The sequence below is a fragment of the Emys orbicularis genome, chromosome 16 (assembly GCF_028017835.1).
Source record: "Emys orbicularis isolate rEmyOrb1 chromosome 16, rEmyOrb1.hap1, whole genome shotgun sequence".
Lineage (NCBI taxonomy): Eukaryota > Metazoa > Chordata > Testudines > Emydidae > Emys > Emys orbicularis.
In genome coordinates this window covers 13,640,965-13,658,756 of record NC_088698.1, presented here as the reverse complement: position 1 = coordinate 13,658,756, position 17,792 = coordinate 13,640,965, and the positions used below count along the sequence as shown (strand labels likewise).

Sequence of the window (17,792 nt, the reverse complement as noted above, 5' to 3'; positions counted from 1 at the left end):
CATAAAAAGGTTCGACATTTATTTCTTTCAGATTCAAGAGAGACAGCATGTATTTATGAGAGCTAAGATTTTGAGAGGTTTCAGAGTGGTAGCCGTGTTAGGCTGTATCAGCAAAAAGAACGAGGAGTACTTGTGGCACCTTAGAGACTAACAAATTTATTTGGGCATAAGCTTTCTTGGGCTAAAACCCACTTCATCAGATGCATGCAGACACCATCTGACACCATTTCAAACAGTTGACAAGAAGGTGTGAATAACAGTAGGGGAAAAATTAGCATGGGGAAATAGTTTTTAGTTTGTGTAATGACCCATCCACTCCCAGTCTTTATTCAAGCCAAATTTAATGGTGTCCAGTTCTGCAGTTTCTCGTTGGAGTCTGTTTTTAAAGTTTTTTTGTTGAAGAATTGCGACTTTTAGGTCTGTAATTGAGTGTCCAGGGAGGATGAAGTGTTCTCTGATTGGTTTTTGAACGTTATAATTCTTGACGTCTGATTTATGTCCATTTATTCTTTTGCGTAGAGACTCTCTGGTTTGGCCAATGTACATGGCAGAGGGACATTGCTGGCACATGATGGCATATATCACATTAGTAGATGTGCAGGTGAATGAGCCCCTGATGATGTGGCTGATGTGATTAGGTCCTATGATGGACAGAGTTGGCACCGGACTTTGTTGCAAGGATAGGTTCCTGGCTTAGTGTTTTTGTTGTGTGGTATATGGTTGCTGGTGAGTATTTGCTTCAGGTTGGGGGGCTGTCTGTAAGGGAGAACTGGCCTGTCTCCCAAGATCTGTGAGAGTGAGGGATCATCTTTCAGGATAGGTTGTAGAACGTTGATGATGTGCTGGAGAGGTTTTAGTTGGGGGCTGAAGGTGATGGCTAGTGGCGTTTTGTTACTTTCTTTGTTGGGCCTGTCCTGTAGGAGGTGACTTCTGGGTACCCGTCTTGCTCTGTCAGTCTGTTTCTTCACTTCAGCAGGTGGCTATTGTAGTTTTAAGAACACTTGATAGAGATCCTGTAGGTGTTTGTCTCTGTCTGAGGGATTGGAGCAAATGCGGTTGTATCTTAGAGCTTGGCTGTAGGCAATGGATCGCGTGATGTGGTCTGGATGAAAGCTGGAGGCATGTAGGTAAGTATAGCGGTCAGTAGGTTTCCGGTATAGGGTGGTGTTTATGAGACCATCGCTTATTAGCACTGTAGTATCCAGGAAGTGGATCTCTTGTGTGGACTGGTCCAGGCTGAGGTTGATGGTGAGATGGAAATTGTTGAAATCATGGTGGAATTCCTCAAGGGCTTCTTTTCCATGGGTCCAGATGATGAAGATGTCATCAATGTAGCGCAAGTAGAGTAGGGGCATTAGGGGACGAGAGCTGAGGAAGCGTTGTTCTAAGTAAGCCATAAAAGTGTTGGCATACTGTGGGGCCATGCGGGTACCCATAGCAGTATTACTGACTTGAAGGTATACATTGTCCCCAAATGTGAAATAGTTGTGGATGAGGACAAAGTCACAAAGTTTAGCCACCAGGTGTGCCGTGACATTATCGGGGATACTGTTCCTGACAGCTTGTAGTCCATCTTTGTGTGGAATGTTGGTGTAGTGGGCTTCTACATCGATAGTGGCCAGGATGGTTCTGTTTTGATTTTGAGAGACCTTTGCACATCCAGGCATTCCTAAGTTCTTCCATTCAGAGAATAAGAGCCACCATTGGTTCTCTGAAGGATGAAGGCTTTGCGGATGAATTTACCAGATGAGACCATGTGTTTCTTCTCTGCTTGTCTTTTTTGCTGTGTACGTACACACCCACATACTTGTTAATGGTCTGCTCCAAAGGAAAAGAAACTGCCTGTAGTTTATTAGAGAGACAAGGTGGCTGAGATATATCTTTTATTGCACCAACTTCTGTTGGTAAGAGAGACAAGCTTTCAAGCTACACAGAACTCTTCCTCAAGTCTGGGAAAGGTACTCAGAGTGTCACAGTTAAATACAAGGTGGAACAGATGGTTTAGCTTAAGTAGTTAGCATATTTTCAAGGGACCATTCAAAGTGATGTGGCCTATTAATACCCCTGTAGTCATAAGACAAAAAGCAGGTTTAGTGGGTTACAGATTGTTGTAATAAGCCATAAATCCAGTGTCTTTATTAAAACCATGACTTTTAGTATCTAGTAAAGTTATGAATTTAAGCTCCCAGGCTCAGCTGTTGAAAGTGCTGTGTAGATTCTCTTTGAGGATGAGGACTGATAGGCCAGATATAGAGTGATCGAATTGTGAAAAGTGTTCACCCACAGCTGATGTGGCATTTTTGTCTTTTATCATTTTCCTATGTGAGTTCATTCGAAAGCACAGTGATTGTCTGGTTTCACCCACGTAGTTGTTTTTGTAGCATTTAGTTCACCGGATGTGGTACACCACATGTTGTGATAGGCATGCATAGGGCCCATGGATTTTGAAAGGTGTGTTGTTTGGGGGTGTTGATCATTGTAGTAGTGGAAATAGTTCTGCAGATTTTACATCTTTGCTCTGGCAGGGTCTGGTGCCACTTTGAGTTGGTGTGTCCTGGTCTGTGGGGAGCTTGCTTCTGATGAGGAGCTTGGAGAGGTTGGGAGGGTTGTTTGAAGGCCAGAAGAGGGGTTCGGGAAAGATTTCTTTCAGGATGGGGTCCCCATCGAGTATGGGTTGTAGCTGTTTGATTATATTCCGTATGGGTTCCAGTGTGGGATGGTAGATGACAACTAGGCATTTATGATCAGAGAAGGTTTTATTTCTGTATTGAAGCAGTTTCTCTCAGAGTATTTGGGTGGCCTGTTCCATGATGGAATCTATTTCTCTGGTGGAGCATCCTTGTTTGGTGAAGGCAATTTTGAATGTGTTAAGGTGTATATCTCAGACTTTCTCCTCAGAGCATATTCTGTGATATCTGAGTGCCTGTCTGTAGATAACAGATTTCTTGGTGTGTTTGGGGTGGTTAGTGGCTCTATGAAGGTAGGTGTGGTGATCCAGGGGTTTCTCGTTTATAGTTGTCTGTAGGGTTTAATCGTTGAAGCTGATTGTGGTATCCAGGAAGTTGATACTAGTGTGGGAGTGGTCCAGAGAGAGTTTAATGGATGTGTGGTGGTTGTTGAAGTTGTAGTGGAAATCTATGAGGGAGGATGAAAATATCATTGATGTATCTCAGATATATCATTGTTTTCATGGTGCATTTGTCCAGAAATTCTTCTTCAAGATGGCCCATGAAGAGGCTGGCATATTGGGAAGCTGTCTTAGTACCCATGGATGTTTTGATGGTTTGGACAAAATGTTAGTTATTTTAATGTAAAATTGTTATGGGCGAGGATGAAATGGATGAGTTCAGCAATGTGTTGAGGGTGCATATCTGAGGATTGTCCATTATCATGTAAATATTTGAAGCAGGCAGCTATACCATCATTGTGAGGAATGTTGGTGTACAGTGATGTAACATCCATGGTGGCAAGGATGGTGTTCTGAGGGAGGTTGTTAATGTTGCGGAGTTTGTGGAGGAAGTAGGTTGTGTTCTGGAGGAAGCTGGCCCTTTATGTGGTGAGTGCTTTGAGGACCGTTTCTATGAGTCCCAATATTCCTTCAGTGAGAGTGCTGTAACCAGATATAATGGGTCTTCCTGGGTTCCCTTGTTTGTGTGTCTTGGGAAGCATGTAGAAGGACTCTGGGGTGGGTTCTTGGGGGATGAGTTTGTAGAGTTTCTCTTGGAGTTGTTTGGGGAAGGATTTGATGATATCCTTAAATTCCTGGGTAAGTTGTGGTGTGGGGTCTTCTTTGAGTTCTTTATAGTAGGTGATGTCGAAGAGTTATTGATTGGCTTCATTTGTTTATTAGAAAATAATAACCTATTATAAACTATCTGGAAGTATGGGTTGTGACCTGAGGCACTGACAATCTGCCACTCACTCTTTTGAGTGTAAAGGGTAAAGTATATAATTAAAAATGTGATTATACATTAAAAAAATGCCTTTTGGCGACAAAACAGTGAGTGCGTACGCACTGCGATGCGACTTTTGTCAGGAAAAATGCCCAGTTTCGATGACAAAATACTTCCACCCCATGAGAGACTTTTTTCTTTTCCCTTTCCTTTATTATCCACAAAGAGCCAGTGTAGACACCACGCCTGCTTTAATCACTTTATTTGGCCTCCAGAAAGTGTCCCACAATGCCCATCCTGACCGCTCTGGTCAGCAGTTTGAACTCAGCTGTCCTGCGGCCAGGTAAACAACCATCTGCCCCTCCCCCTTGCAAGCCCCAGGAATTTTAAATTCCATTTCATGCTTGCTGGTTCGGCATGGGGAGATCTCATCGCGTCTTCCCAGGTGACTATGGCTGCCTATCGCACCAAACGCTCTCCCGTCTGGATCACCGTGGAGCTGTTGGATCTGATCAGTATATGGGAAGAGGAGGCTGTGCAGTCCCAGCTGCGCTGGACCCATGGAATTTGGGATACCTATGGGCACATTTCTTGAGGCTTGTGCGAAAAGGGCTGTGATTGGGACACACTGCAGTGCAGACCGAAGATAAAGGAGCTGAGGCAGGCGTACCATAAGGCGAGGGAAGCAAAACGTCGCTCCGGTGATGCACCTAAGACATGCCATTTCTATAAGGAGCTGGACGGTACCCTCAGTGGTGACCCCATCTCCACTGCCAAGAGCCCCATGGATACTTCAGAGGGAACGGAGGCAGTGGAAAGAGGACCTAACCCAGAGGGTGAAGTTATTGATGAAGAAGTGGAGTTAGACGAGGATGTGGAGCTCCTGGCAGGATCGCCCAGTGGGTCAGGCAGCCAGGAACTTTTCTCCACTCCTGAGGTGCCTAGCCAGTCTCAGCAGTTGCTCTCCAGCGAGCAAGAAGCAGGAGATGAGACACCTGGTAAGTGGCTGTGGCTTGTGTAGTGCAGAGGTGGGTTCACGGCATAGAAATGTGGGAGGCTGTCTGTGTTTCTGTGAGCTGGACATTTCCCTGTGTAGCTGATCGGTATGGTGGAACAGGGTGTTGATGCACACCAAGATCTCACGGGAATCCTCCAGAGAGATCTCCAGGAAAGTTTCCTGGGGTACTCAGTAATCCCCTGCCGCAGGTTGCGTGGCAGTGCAACTTTGTTCCTTCCCCCATTGTAGGACACTGTCCCGCGCCATTCGTCAATCACTTGTGCAGGGACCAAAGTGGCACATAGGTGAGCTGCATATGGAGCAGGGCGGAAGCTGCAAGCCTGCAGTACATATACCCTAGTTTCCCTGCTTACCCTCAGCAATAAGATGTCTGCTAGAATGATCCCTGCCTGTGGAAAAGTGTGGGATAATTTTAGAATTAGTTACCTGTAAAGTTGCACCGCAACCCCTGCAAAGACTGTATGTCCTTCTGTCCAGGTGCAGCCCCCTTTTCTCCACCCCACCAACCCGGCCAATGCTCACCATTTTGGGTGCTTGCAGAGATTTGTGCCTGGCAAGGTCAGTGAGAAAGTGATTAGTATGCCGCAAAAGGTGCATATAAGTGAAATGTTTCAATGCTGTGCTTGAATTTAACAATCCCACTTCTATGCATTGTCCCCTATGCTTCACCAGATGTGGCCTTCAGGAACACCCCATACACCCTTGCCGACCGTCTCCGCCAGATAAGAAAGAGCCCAAGTCGCAGCAAAGAAGATGTGTTCTGGGAGGTACTGCAGTGCTCCACTACAGAGAAAAGGGAATGAAAGGAGTTCTGGGAAGTCAAAAGGCAGGACAGAAAAGAGAATTAACCGTTTGCTAGGGACGCAACTGAGTGGATGATAAAGTAATGGAGGAGCAAGCAGAAATGCTCACATCTTTAATAATGCTGCAGAGTGAGCAGGTCCAGGCTCGACCTCCACTGCAGCACATGCACAATTATTTACCAGCCCCCCTCCACTCCACCCACACATTTTTTTCACTTTCTGGGACTCCTCAGTTTCCCCTTCACTCCACCCCCTTGCATAACTTTCACAATGATAACTGGACCTACACACAGTTGTGAGGGTCTGCCCTTTCCCAGTCCCTCCTTTCCCAGCAAGCATCTGTGTTTTGGTGAGTGTCACTGTGTTTTTTCTTGATCAATAAAGGCAAAGTTTTATAATGGTAAAACATCTTTATTTTGTTTTCTACAAATTCACATTGCAATCACTACGAGTACATGTACAGGCATTTTAATCATTTTCTTACTGGGATATGTGGCCCCAAATGTCAACATAGCCCCCTAGGGGGAAAAAATGGAATGCACCATGGAAGCAACTCGAAGAAAGATATACATTACTACTGCTCATTGTCAAAGTGCTTCCTCAAAGCCTCCCTGATTTCAATTGCTGCCCTCTGGGTTCCTCTGACAGCCCTGGTATCTGGCTGCTCAAACTCAGCAGCCAAACGCTCTACTTCAGCATTCCACCCAAGCAAACATTTCACCCTTAGATTCACAGAGATTATGCAAAGAGCAGCACGCAGCTATGACCATGGGAACATTCTCCTCATTAAGGTCTAACCTGCCAAAAAGGCAACGCCAGCGTGCCTTTAATATGCCAAAGGCACATTCAACTGTCATCCAGCACCTACTCAGCCTGTTGTTGAAACACTCCGTACTGCTGTCCAGGTGTCCCGTGTAAGGTTTCATGAGCCAGGGCTGTAAGGGGTAAACCTGGTCTCCCAGGATCACTATGGGCATTTCCACATCCCCCACTGTAATCTTGTGGTCTGGAAAGAAAGTCCTTGCTTTCAGATTTCTGTACGGCCAGTGTTCCTGAAGATGCGTGCGTCATGCACCTTTCCAGACCACCCCATGTTGATGTCTGTGAAACTCCCATGGTGATCTACAAGTGCCTGCAACACCATGGAGAAGTGCCCCTTCCTATTGATGTACCCTGTTGCAAGGTGATCTGGTGCTAAAACTGGAATATGTGTGCCATCTATTGCCCCTCCATAGTTAGGGAAACCCATCTCTGCAAAGCCGTCCACTATTTCATGCACATTTCCCAGAGTCACGGTCCTTCGTAGCAGGATGAGATTTATTGCCTTGCACACTTGCATTAATGCAGCCCCAACGGTTGACTTCCCCACTCCAAATTGATTTGCGACTGACCGGTAGCAGTCTGTAGTCGCCAGCTTCCAGACAGTGATAGCCACACACTTCTCTACCAGAGGGCAGCTCTCATTCTGGTGTCCTTGCGCCGCAGGTCTGGGGCCAGCTCAGCACACAGTTCCAAGAAGGTGGCTTTACACATCCGAAAGTTCTGTAGCCACTGCTCTTCATCCCACACCTGCATGACAATGCAATCCCACCATTCAGTGCTGGTTTGCCTAGTGCAAAAGCGACAGTCTACCCTATGCAGCTGCTTTGTGAATGCCAAAAGCATGTAAAGTTGCTGCTATCCATATCATGCAGAATGTCGGGTGCCTGCGAGTCTTCCTCTGTCAGTAATTTCACGATTAACTGCACTGCCAGGTGCGATGTCCTCATGACACTTAAAAGAGCATAGAAGAGAAGTGCGGGATCCATCCCTTCTCACTACAGATACCGGGGTGCACAGCAAAGAATGGCCATTGAAAAAATGGCACGAAAGAAAGTCGGAAGCCAATGGAGGGCTGGGACACAAAGCAATGCATGACGGGACATTTAGCCCGGTTCCAAGATGTGCCGTGATCCGCTCCGCCTTTCCACAACACCTAGCGACAGAAGGTGTCACCCTGCACTGTAGGATACATACCCACAATGCATTGTTCACACTGTCGATGATGGGGTCCCCAATGTGGACAATCTGTCGCCAGAGGGGGCTAGTGTGAACAAGCTTTTCTGATTTTTATTAAGTCGACTTTTGGGTGTTGATATAAGTGTAGTCGACAAAACTTGGTAGTGTAAACAAAGCCTAAGCCACTGCCAGCCCTGGCGACCCCATTCAAAGGGGGCCGTGACCACTTTGGGGTCCCGACCCACAGTTTGAGCTCTAGCAGGTTAATAGAAAAACAGAAGGAGGGCACCACTTAGAGAAGAATGATTGGAGCCATAACAGCCAAAATATCCACAAGTAAAGAGCTCTTTAGGAGGCTGGAGTGCATTGTATTTCAGCCTGCGGGGTGGGAAGGGGAGCAGGAACGCTGCTGTGTGTCCCAGCAGAGCATTGTGTTCAGGTCCGAAGAGGCTTCCCCCCTAGGGTGACCAGATGTCCCAATTTTATAGGGACAGTCCCGATATTTGGGGCTTTTTCTTATATAGATGTCTATTACCCCCCACCCCCGTCCCTATTTTTCACACTTGCTGTCTGGTCACCCTACTCTCCCCCCCCCCATTCCCCTATGCGGCAGGAGGAACTAGAAACACTGACACAAATACAAGTTTTTCTGTTCCTTCCAAGACCAAGCAGAATCCAAGGGAAACATCCGGCTGGTCCTGTCAGCATTGGTTTGCTCATGAGTGTCCCCGCCCCTCCGTCTCTCCCCTCCCGCCCCCCAGGACCAGCTCCACCCTTTTCTTCCCCAGGCAACCCACCTATCTCCCTCACCCCTTCTTACCCGAAATAGTGGGCAGTTTTAAACGCCCTCCATTGCACATGGGTTATTCTGAGTGTGTCCATGTGAGGGGGCGAGGGGTAGTGACGACAGACTTGAGCCCCTCGTCTTCCCTTTGGTCTCATCGGATTGGTCTCCCCCCAACCCCCCTTCAGTTAACTCCTTCGGACAATCCGCAGTGCGGAGCGATGTTTCTTGTTGATTTGCCACGTGGCCAGCAGCGGTAACCGGAATCCCCGCCACCGCTGCCCCGGCCCCCTTCCTACCCCCGGCCGGGCAGGATGGGGCTGGAGCTGTACCTGGATTTGCTCTCCCAGCCCTGCTGATGCATCTACATGTTTGCCAAGAAGAACAACATCCCCTTTGACTTCAAGCCTGTGGAGCTGCTCAAAGGTGGGGACAGAGGGGAGAGGCCGAGCACCATTTGCCTCTCACTCCCTTCCCTCTTCCCTCCTGGAGAATGAACCCTATCACCTCCCCCCACACACACACCCTTCTCCCTCTCTGCTTCCCTCAGCCATGTGACACCTGCCCCTTCCACAGACAAAGCCGCACACCCACCTCTGTGCTTTTCTGGGGTCCCCATCCCCTTCTGTGCTGTACTCTCCCTATTTACAATGGTGCCACAATGCCCCTTTGTGGGAGACTAGCACATGTAGGCAAATCTGTCTGGCACTAGATCTCTTGGTTTATCTTGGCTTGTGTGCGGCTACCTCACCTCTTGGGTCTGGTGGTGCAGATGTCTGTCAAACAGGGAGAAGCAACATTACACACTCTGCTGCCTTGCTGCTCGGGCCCATCCCGTTAAGTGAGCTGGCACATTCTCTCGGTGCTTCTCTGTGGGCAAGTTCAAAGTGTCCCTTTATATCCAGTGTGCTCCTGCTGTACAGTAGTAGGGACACTTCCCTGATCCCCTCCAAGAAAGCAAGAAGAGCCTTTTACAAATGTAATTAAAGTGCTGGCTTACTCTGAAAAGTCCCTCGTAATGCCATTACATGCATCCATATTTACTATGACTCAGTGACTCCAGATCATATCTTCTGTTGAAATGAACAAGATTTGTTTTATCAGCAAACTCACCCTGGCATCTGAGAGTTAAGATGGGTTATTTCCGCTCATCTTTATTCTCAGCAATTAAGCTGTTTAGGTCAAATGATTTCCTTAGTGATACACTAGCCTTCATTGGAATTGCACTGGTATAATTGGGGGCATAAATTGGTGAACATTATGTTTATTGATGATTAATTGATGTTTATTAATGATTTAGTTGGGGTTGGTCCTGCTTTGAGCAGAGGGTTGGACTATATGACCTCCTGAGGTCTCTTCCAACCCTAATCATCTATGATTCTATGTTTCTATGAATGTGCTGGGCTGACAGGTAGAAAACACTATATTTTTCTTGTAAATTTAGCAAATTTGATCAGTAGTTACTGAGATACAGTAAAGATTGGGACCTTCAAGCATAATTCATTTCATTCATTCATAGAGTCATTTTTCAGAATAACATCACTCTTCAAACAAACTGTCCTAGTCCTAACATTTTGTTATGAACTAATGAAATTCTATTGCTGGTCACTCTTTGAGACAACATGAAACTCTGGATTATGCTGTCCATCAATGCCAGTCTGCAAGGGTCATCTTTATTGATTTGGGAAAGCAAAACTCCAATCTAAGTAGCTGACCTAACTTTTTAAATATTTACTATGGCAATAAGCCACCAGGCTGCCTTTTCACTTTTTGTAGAGAGTATTGTTGTGCAAAACCCAATCTATTCCAGTCTTGGACCGCAAACATGTGATTGTATGTGCAACAATGGCCCCCTGGGTAGTCTGCTGAGTAATCAACCCTGTGTGAATTTACATGCACTTGCGGCTGTTGACAGCTTTTTTCTTTTTGAGATGCTTTTAAAAACAGAGGTGAAAGGTCTAATAAAGAGAGCAAAGATTTATATCCCTTGCTTTCTAGGCTGGCCTGACCTGTCATGGTGGTTCTTTATCCACCCTGATGCCACCTCTGGAAAAGCAAATTGAAAGTAGAAATTTCTCCCTTACTTCATCCTAGGACAACTCATTGTTATTAATTCATTCTATAAAGTTAGACATGGGTTTTAACCTGTGTGATGTGAAAAACCCTTGCAGAAGGCAGTTTAACACTGTGTGCACATCTGCTCCATTGAGGACTAGTCTGTCCCCTCATTTCCCTTTTTCCTTACTTTTGGCAAATATGTCATAAAAACATTCAGCTGCCTTTATTGAAATCTCCTCCTTCTTTCCCTCCCCCAAGATTGGAGGAAATGCTCTTCCCATTTCAGAATGGCCATTTGCAGGTAACTTTTTTCAGTGTGTTTCACCTACCGCTAGCATTAACAGGAGTCAAATGACCGAATCCCTGTTGCAATGCACTGAAAGGCTTGGCATAACTGTCAGACTGCAAAGACCCTGGCTGGACATTTTGGCTTTTTAGTTTATGTTCCTTCTTTAATTTGAAAAATACACCTCTTGAAAAAGCTCATTGACTTATTTATAACAAGGTGCCTCTAAGTGTCTGGCAGTGGCAATAGCAAAATATTGCCACTGGTTTGACTAATCCCCATTAACGGGTTCCAAATGGGCTATGCTGACAGCTCAGCTTCAGCTTCTATTGGTTTCTCCACCACTAGTCTCTGATTGTTTTTCTTATTAATTATAACTCTTTTAGGGCTCAACATTCAAGAATTTAGCAACACAAACTCCCTGAAGAAAGTGCCTATACTGAAGGATGGAAGCTTGACCTTAGGAGAGAGGTTAGAATGCAGAGGTAGAAACCTCACATCCTTGTCGCAGTATTTACCACCATAACACTTCTGAGCTGCATAGTTGTCTGCTGCAGTCCGCCTCTATGAGGATCATGGGATGGTGTTTGGTCTTTCAGTGTGCTAGGACATGCCGGTAATAAGGCGTCCCGGCTGGTTTCAGATTGCCAGATGCACTGAGAAGAGCAGTCTGGCTGAATGTTCTCCTGGGGCCCCAGATTGGAATCTCACCAAGGCGTGGGAATGTTAGTGCCAGTCTATGTCTCAGTGAAACACACCATGGATTGTATTGAGAAAAAAGTTGTAAGTGCGGGGGACAGTGTGGCACTAGGCCTTCCTTTTTTCACTCAGACTGTGACCCATGTGAAGGCATCTTAGCACCTTTCTAATATTCTAATATTCACACAAACGTAGGGGGCTCAAGACCATAGGCTCCGACTCCATGGGTGCTCTGGGGCTGGAGCACTCCTGGAAAAAAAATAGTGGGTGCTCAGAACCCACCAGCAGCCCCACCAATCAGCTCCTCCCCCTCCCTCCCAGTGCCTCCCGCTGTGGATCAGCTGTTCAGCAGCGTGCAGGAGGTGTGGGGGAGGGGAGGGGGAGGAGCGAGGGTGGAGTGTGCTCGGGGGTGGTATGGGGCGGAGTGGGGGTGGGAAGAGGCAGAGCAGGGGTGGGGGCTTGGCAGAAGGGGTGGATGGGGGTGGGGCCTGGGGTGGAACGGGGGTCGAGCACCTCCCAGCAACTTAGAAAGATGGCGCCTCTGCTCAAGACCCCAAGTGAACAGAGAGCGAAATGGGAAAGCAGTGTTTCAAGAAGCCAAGGAGAAGGGTTCCCTGAAAGCCCCCATTAGAATCAGTCTGGTTCTGAGAGAGCTTTGATTTACACGTCTTATCTTCTTTGCCAGGATGCAATCTGCAAGTTCTACGTTTGTTTATATTTGTGGGGCGGGGAACAAGTGGTGTATTTTTGAGAGAATGCATTCTCAGAGCCATGTCTTTGTAAGGAACGTGTGCAATGTACTTTTCATAGCAACAAAAACTGACAAAATAAAGGCCTGGTCCAATGTCTGTTGAAGTCAATGTAAGGTTTCCCATTGACTTCAGTGGGATATTGGATCAGGCCCTAAAACAGCTGGGAGGGGAAAGGAAATGCAGAAAACACTACATTATACTTCATGATGATAGTTTTATAAAATATCATTGGTCTGTGGTTCTTAATGTGTAAAGGGTGCTGTGGGTTATCAGCAGAACAAGCAGTGCTGATCTTCCGGCTCCTGCGCTGTTCTCTGACCCCTAACATTACCACGCTTTCTAAATGGAAGCGATATAAGGAGAAGAGGAGGAGGATGCAACTGTTCTCTCCTTAGCTCACAGGCCTCCTGTTTCCCCTTTTATCTGGACAGCACTGTGATTCTTCTGTCCCTGAGCCAGAGAAGTACAACACACCTATCACTGGTACCTGTCCGACCTACAGAAACGGGCCCGGGTAGATGAATACAGGCCCTGGCAACACACTACTGTCCGGGCGAATGCTTCCAAAATGTTGTGGGTCAAGGTAAGTGGGCTAAATATCAAAAGTGCTGAATACTAGCACTTGCCAGTGTTATAAAAGGGCTGTGTTTAAATGGCCTTTGTATAAAGGGTTTGCCCTTTCTTTCCAATATAGTGCTCATTTTGCCATCTGTAGGTGTACGGAACAAGGACAAAGGGAGGAGGTATATTTCCACTAGGCAAATCTATAAGACTGCTTGCTTTACCCATCATTTATTTTCCCAGCGCCACCAGACTACTGTATGTCTGGCATGCTAGTTTAGCCTTTGGAGCAAGTCAAGGGGCAAGTTTCCCTACTTAATCCAGGCTGCCAAGTACCACTCCCCGATCTGGTCAATTGTAGTTAGTTTGAGTATTATCAGCACTCCTGAGTTCCAGACAGAGTCATGAGGGGGCATTTAACGTCTTTCTTTATTTTTTTTAAGTGCTCCCATATTTTTAAGTGCCTGTGTGAGGTTAAATAGCTGCATTTTGGGCGTGGTTGTCCAATAAGCGTATGTCTTGTGACCATAACCAGCCAATTGGTGAACATACAGAAATCCACTTTGTATTAATATGTATGTATACAATATACATATACATACAAATCACTTACATGGTGCTATGATCATACAAATTATAATGATGATGCCATGTGGTAAACTACATGCACCTGGCTCTTTTCTCCCTCTAGTGGTCTGATGGAGAACAGCAAGATCATGCAGCAAGGCCAAGAGTCTTTGGGAGATTTGGTATGTCTCCTCTTACAGGGTAACAGATATATTTAAATTGATGAAACCAAACTTGTAGGGATCCTAGCACTCCACTTAAATTAAAAGGTTACTTCGCCTACTAAGTAGGAGCAAAAGACAGTGTGAGAAGTGGACTATGAAACCTGATGAATATGCTGCCAGCATTTGATGTAAGGATATCTGAGATCCACAGATTGTTCTCAGAACTGCAACAGGACAATGTCCAGCTGCTTCGAGGATCCCATTAAGTCTCATTCTGATTGCTGATACTTAGAGGTACAGAGAAATAGAGGATTCATACAGCTCGGTACCGGATTAGCTCTCCTGTAAATACATGGAGCAATCTGTGCAGTTCCCCATTTGGCGATGACTAAATTCCATTGCATGTGTATGGAAGCTAATCCTATTCCCTTCTCCCCATGCAGGTGGTGATTCCTCTCTTCACAGGAAAGCCAATACCTTGAGAGAAGCTGCAGGAGGCTTTGGATGAGCTGAATAGTTCCCTAAAAAAGTTCACAGAGAAGTTCCTGCAGGACAAGCCCTTCATTGTGGGCAGTGAGATTTCTCTGGCAGACCTGGTGGCTATCAGAGAGTTCATGCAGGTGAGTGTAGGAGTGTTAGTGAATTTTCAGCATCATGAAAAACTGATGTTGTCTATACTGCCTGAAGACCAGCATGTGGTGCTGGTACAGTTTCCTTGGAGATGGGAAGGAGGGTTTGATGCAGCACCACACGACTGAGAAGGGAAGCAAGATTCAGCGACATCACAAAGATGGCAGATGCTACAAAACAGTCTGATCCAGTGTTGCTCTGCCCCCCCCCCCATCCTATGTTTTCCTTCACGTCATTCCCTCCTCATTACAGTTTTCTGTCCTTCTTGTGAAGAATTCAAATCCTATGAAGAGTAAATGAGGAGCAATGGGGAACTGAGGTTTAGATTAAAATAAAGAGCCCACCCCAAGGGGGGGCAGGCTTCCTCCCCTAGTCATTTCCCTGCTCTCAGTCTGCAAAATACCAATCAGGGACTTCACAAAATACAGCATTTAAAAGGAAGTGGCTCCCATATGGATCCGTCACTTGCCTGGAGTACTGTGTTACAGTACTCCCACCTCTCCCCACACCCTCTCCTCCAGATGCTTTATGGGGCAGCACTGCCTCCCTCCAAAGAGCGGGTCGCCCTGCAGATAAACTTTTGAGAGGGCAAGAAAAACTGCTGATGCTGCAATTTTGATCTTAAATGATGATTTCGTGTTCTCTCATTGACCATGCCTTAGTGCATGTGAGAACTGTTACAGCTATTAAGCCAAACTCTCTGCTGGTGTAACTTCATTAGCTTCAATGGTGTTATGCTGCTGGAGAAATCAACTCATTATCTCCTGACTTAACCTCTAGTAGCTGAGGTTTTGCAATAAGCACCACATGAATTGCAATGAGGATGTACCACCCTTCAAGTCAGGCTCAGACATTTAGGTGCTGGAGCAGATTGAGGATGACACTGACACTAGTCAGCCAATTGTCTTCCCACTTTTGGCAGTTGCTTGTTAATCCAGGGCAGGATTTTGCTGTGCACAATTAATTGAAATGAATTCCTCTCCTTTTCACTAACGTTTGGCTGCGGTGTCTTTCTCTCTTTGCAGCCCGTAGGTGCTGGTTGCAACATCTTTGAGGGCTGGCCCAAACTGGTGACATGGCACAGCCAGGTGGAGGAAGCTGTGGGGAAGGAGCTCTTCCAAGAAGTGCATGAATGGATCCTGAATGCCCAGGATTTGAGGAAAGTCCAGATTGACCCACAGATGAAGGAGGAAATGAAGCCCAAGATGCTGAAGTAGGAGGAAACGTGAAGTATTCTTTCACTGCTAGACTTTTCTGAATGTTTTTCTAAATCCAACCCCCGAAATTCCCCTGTTATGTACAATTACCCTGTGCCAAGAAGAAAGAACTTGCCACACGTTTCACTTGAGTAATGGAACTTTTCCACGTGTTCTGTCTTTATCCTCTAACAGTGAACCACAGCAGGGCACTTTAAAATTAGACCTTTTTTCCCTTAACCATTGCCTTTTTGTCGCTTGAAAGAGACAGTGTGTTGTCCCCAAAAATTCACTCATTACTATCTCTCACAGGGCTTCTTCGTCGCAGTCTTCTTAAATATCCTCATGCTGACTGTCAGCTTCTCTGCTCCTTGACAATTCTGAAAAACTCAAAAAGAATGCAGACTTCTACCAGAGAGTCTTCAACCCCCTTCCAAACACATGCTCTGGATTTCTCTCTGTGGAAGCTTACTAACCTCTGGGACATTTTAGCTTCTTGAGGCAGCACACATTGTTCTCATTTTCCTCTCCTCATCCTGTAATTGCCAGTGCCACTCTTCACAGCTGGCAGTTTGCTGCACAGAAGAGTGACTCATTCCTTGGTGAATTTTCTGTTCTAACCTCCTGTGCCCCATCTATCCAGGATTTTGTGCTCTTAAAATGTTGCTAGAAATAATGATGCCACTGGACACCCAAAGCAGTGTACTTTCTGTGCAGTTGCATGCCCAGAATACCAGCCATCAGGTGACTTCTATCACATGAAGTGCCAAATCTTTTGTGCAAGTCTTGGAAATGCACTGCCTGATGTGCTGTTACTGTTATAAAATAGAAATAAAAATAGAAACAAGCATTTACTGTAGCTTATTCACATGGATATAACAGTCTTTCAGCCAGACAGGTAACTCTTGCATATACTTCACTGTAATGTCAGTGCTTGTTCTTCCTAGAAAACTCAGAGCAGGAGTTGTGTACATTTATGTACTGACATTTTCTGAATCTGCTTAGACTACATCAGACATTTACCTCTCAGATTCATCAGCTGCCAGTGTGCCTCTTCAGAAGATTGCAAAGCATATGTTCAAAATAAAAACGCAGCAGTCGTTTGTCTTTGGGTGTTTCGTTATCTTTGCTTTTAGAGGATCTGGGTTTGAAGTGCAGTCAACTTAAAGCAGAGCTTCGTTCCCTTCTCCTACATACACACTTTCCCTCCTTAAGAAGTTCCAGTTAGGGTTAGTGGGTTTGGTTTGGTTTTTAAATGCCCTAATCTTCTGGAAGTGTCCATTTTCATTGAGATTTTTCCACTCAAAAGCTGTACATCATTAACTCCCCGTCACAAAATTCAAACCATGGGCCAGTCTCAGATTTTGCAGCTGAACTTTTTTATAATGATAATGTTACCCATTATCACAGTTACCACTTCAGCATAAAGAGTCAGGTATTATAAATATATATTATAAATAGCCACATCAGTTGGACAGTAACGTGGGAGACATAACCTCTAAAACAGGCTTCTTGGATTTTAGCAACCATGCATGGAGATAAAATAGGCAGCTGTTAGTGAAAAGGAGAAAATTTTCTTCACCCCATTTCTCCATGTGGAGTATCTAAATAAGAAGAGATATCGAAGTGAGAAGAAATAATGAACACATGGAAGGCAGAGAGTCCCAGCCAGCTGTAGGCACATAAACCCCTCTATCCATCTCCCAACAAAGGGCAGAAATAATTTCCAGTCTTTAGGGAAGGTAAAGCAATATGAAAAAGGCTGCAAAAACAAGAGAAATTAAGTATCACAGTAAGTTGCATTCATGCGGTCACATGCATATTATTACAAGCACTCTGTCACGTGGTAGGGTGTGATAAATCAATCGTGCCGTGGTGTCAGGCTGCCTGTCAAGACTTACTGTTACATTTCAGTGTTCAGGTTAGTGTGTGTATGTGTTTTATGCCTTTCCATCCCCTCACCACTATTGTCCTTCTCAGGGCACTCAGGGTGCGAGAAATAAACATTTGTTTCCAGCAGACAAATGAAAGCCAGGGTCAACTCCACTGGCACATTTCCATTTGTGGCTTTGTTAAGGACATTCTTGATCAGGGAGTTGCATGAAGTAGGCGAACTGCCTTCCTAATAAGCAATCCATATACCTGCCTGCCAGTGCCACAGAAAATGAATAGAGGGTTTCGTTTTGGCTTACTCCTTTCCCTTGGGGGGACATGGATCAATATTCACGTCGTGCTCCCGGTCAGTACCCGGCCCAGGCTGGGGAAACTAATGATCCAACCAGTGCACCAAATTCAGTGATGAATCCTGGTCACATGCCACTAGAGGCACACTGCACATATGAAGTCTTAAGACTCCATTCCCTTAGCAGAATCAGATTTCTCT

At 45.7% G+C, this 17,792-nt stretch overlaps 1 pseudogene; it reads left to right on the top strand.

Moving 5' to 3' along the window:
- The first annotated feature begins 8,810 nt into the window (after positions 1–8,810).
- On the top strand, positions 8,811–15,430 carry LOC135890310 (glutathione S-transferase theta-1-like; annotated as a pseudogene).
- Positions 15,431–17,792: the final 2,362 nt, after the last annotated feature.